Raw genomic sequence first — 3,621 nt, 5'->3', positions numbered from 1 at the left:
CTATAACTATTTCCTCCATCTTTGTCTCAATATGGCGTAGTCTGAAGTCCTGTTTTTGAATCACAGTAGTAATTTGGACAAGTGATGATGGTAGGTCGCTTGCAGTGTCTGCCTGAGTGAGAGAAGCATGTTTTTCATGGAGATTTCCAAGATAGGTTTGTCAGACACAGGGAACATCTCTATTATTGGAAAGTCAGTGGCATGTTGAGGGGATGGATGGATGGATGAGGGTCTGGTAAGCAGGTGTAGCGTCCGTGTCCAGGCGTGGATGTGATTTAGCTGGGCTACTTGTTGTATGGGAAGGGGGGGGATGACTCACCAGGGTCCTCTGGATAGAGCGAGTACTGCAGTCTGGGATCCGTCTGGTTCCTGTCAGCCTCCTCAGATCTGCCTGTAGTGTTAATGGAGCCGGCGCCATCTTGTGTCCCAGCCTGAATGGCGGGGAAGAAATGAGTCAGCTTCCCCGGCTGTCCCGGGGTTTTTCTGCATCGGGGCATAGCTGAGGATGGTTGTGAACCTCTGCCCTTGCCCTCTACTATGTTTATGTCCCTCGGGGCCGGTGTGAGCCGCTTAGGATCCAACGGATGGACGGAGCGGGCTTACTACACGTCCATGCAGGGCCGACCGCGCATGCGCCCCTTTGTTTTTTAATATTTATGATATGTGTCCTCGCTGAGCCCCGTCGTCCCATCATTTGTCAGCAATGCCCCTCCCCCATTGACCATTTAAGGCTCCTCAACTCCCCATACTAACAACTGGAGAAAGGATTATGCCTGTCCACTGCAGACTTTGCGCATGTTTAGAAACGCATCGCACAAGAGTGACATCACAGCTTGGAATATTGCTGTGCAGGGTGCATTCCAGCCTTTGTCTCGGACTGGTGGAGTTGCAGTCCACCTTCCTCAATTCACGCCAACTGCATCTTTTGGTCTCTACAATGTTTCCTCCATATTGGAACGGTGATCCTGTCACTATTTGTTTGAGCCTGTTGTTTTATCAACCATATGAGTTTCCTAATTTATTTTGATGTTAAAGTCTCTGAAAGTCTACACTTAGAAGCACTGTGTTTTTCTCTTTTTCTGACCAAAATGGGACCTAATTCAAGCGATTCAATTCTGTGCATGTGGGCACTACACTCTTTTGGAAGCTTTAATCAGTGAAAAAAATTATACTTTATTGTTGATTTCTAGAATAAAATTAGGTTGTTAGAGTCCTGTTCAAAATGTGACAGAGAAAGTGATTCAATATTGTGCACATGTGCTCCACAATTTTTGTTTTTTTCAGTGAAGTAATTAACCTGTAATACTAAAGAAAATCTTACTGGTGTTGATTCTATTTCAATAAACATAGCATAAGTGATTTTATATTATTTGGGTAGTCACTAAATTTTGGAGTCTTAGTTTTGTAAGTTAATTAAACTCTAATGTTGATTTCTAGATTAAATTCTATACATGTTCAAAATGGAGAGTAGTATAAGTGATTGAATACTGTACACATAATCCCTACAATATTTAATTTTATAAGTAAATAAATAACACTCTAATGGTGATATCTTGATTGTTAAATGGCTGGTGGAGGTCTTATTCAAAATGAGGATTCAATAATGTTCACATAGGCACTGCTATTTTTTTTGCAAAATAAGTGCACTCTAATGCTGACGTTTTGGTAAAATCTGCATGGTGTGGGGCATTTTCAAAATCTGGTGTAGTTCAAGAAATTCCGTACTGTGCATGAAGGCACTATATTATTTTTCATGGTATGTTCTGATAATTACACTCTAATGCTTATTTCTAGTTTAAAGTATGGTTGGTGTGGATTATGATCAAAATGGGACCTAATACAAGTGAATCTACAGTATACTGTGTACTTAGGCGCTACAATATTTTGGAGGCTTTTTTCAGTTTACACTAATGTTAATTTTTAGATTAAAATGTGAGTGGTTAGAGTCCAGGTCGAAATGGGGCCCACTATAAGTGATCCAATATTGTGCACATAGGCGCTACAATATTTTGGTTGTTTTTCAGTGAAATATTTAATCTGTATTACAGATTAAAGGTCCTGTTTAAATAGGGCCTATTATAAGTGAGTATATACTAGTTGGGCAGTAACTACATTTTGTAATCTTATTTCTGTGAATTAATTAAATCATAATATTGATTTCTAGATTACATTTCCTTTTGAGGCTGTTTAAAACAGTGTCTAGTACAAGTGATGAAATAATGTGTAAGCAGTCACTACAATATGTTGGGGCTTTTTCAGTGAATAAATGACAGTCTAATGGAGATTTGTTAATATTAAAAATAGAGATGAGCGAATTATTCAAAAATTCGATTCGGCTGATTCGCCGAATTTGCGGAATAAATTTGATAAGATGCAAATTTATTCGCTGCGAATTTAACTTATTAAAAGGGTTTCTAGGCTTCAGAGAGCCTTTATATTAGTGCAGAACACTGTACCTTTAATTTAAATGCCCTTGGAGTCTGCTGGGGAAGAGAAATAATACTGTCAGTCAGTATGACATGCAGATGAGTGCCGTCGATCTTAGAATCACCGCACACTTCACTCATTTGGGCAGTCACGGGGCCAAAACCAGAGTGTGGAGCCACAGTGTGGCGGTGGAGGCAGCAGCAATGGGAGGCCATACAGCACCCTATGACAAAATGGAACCCACCAGCAGTGTGAGGAGACCTGAATGTGGCACATGGCAGAGTGTGGCGATGGAGACAGCAGCAATGGGAGGCCGTACAGGGACCCATGACACACTCTTGACCTGGCAGCAGCATGAGGAGGCGGTACAGGGGCCCATGGCAGAGTGGTGAAGCATAAGCAGCTTAAATTGAAGGCCATACAGAGGCCTATGTTAAAAAGTCCCCCCAGCAGCAGTGTGGGGAGACGACTATCAAGAGTCCAATGGCAGAGTGGCGGAGCAGAAGCAGCTTCAATTGAAGAAGAAGAGGATGAGGATGAAGAAGAAGAAGAAGAAGAAGAGGATGAGGATGAAGAAGAAGAAGAAGAAGATGAGGATGAAGAAGAAGAGGATGAGGATGAAGAAGAAGAAGAAGAGGATGAGGATGAGGAAGAAGAAGAGGATGAGGATGAGGAAGAAGAAGAAGAAGAAGAGGATGAGGATGAGGAAGAAGAAGAAGAAGAAGAGGATGAGGAAGAAGAAGAAGAGGATGAGGAAGAAGAAGAAGAAGAGGATGAGGAGGAAGAAGAAGAGGATGAGGAAGAAGAAGAAGAAGAAGATGAGGATGAAGAAGAAGAAGAGGATGAGGATGAAGAAGAAGAAGAAGAGGACGAGGAAGAAGAAGAAGAAGAAGAGGAGGAGGATGAGGATGAAGAAGAAGCAGAAGAAGAAGAAGAAGAAGAAGAAGAAGAGGATGAGGAGGAATAAGAAGAAGAAGAAGAGGATGGGGATGAAGAAGAAGAAGAAGAAGAGGAGGATGAGGATGAAGAAGAAGAAGAAGATGAGGAAGAAGAAGAAGAGGATTAAGAAGAAGAAGAAGAAGAAGAAGAAGAAGAAGTGGAAGAAGAAGAAGAAGAGGATTAAGAAGAAGAAGAAGAAGTGGAAGAAAAAAAAGAAGAGGATGAAGAAGAAGAAGAAGTGGAAGAAGAAGAAGA

This window comes from Staurois parvus, unplaced genomic scaffold, assembly GCF_062004578.1.
Source record: "Staurois parvus isolate SC_StPar_1 unplaced genomic scaffold, SC_StPar_1.0 ptg000045l, whole genome shotgun sequence".
NCBI classification, from domain to species: Eukaryota; Metazoa; Chordata; class Amphibia; order Anura; family Ranidae; genus Staurois; species Staurois parvus.
Note: the sequence above shows the minus strand (reverse complement) of the source record.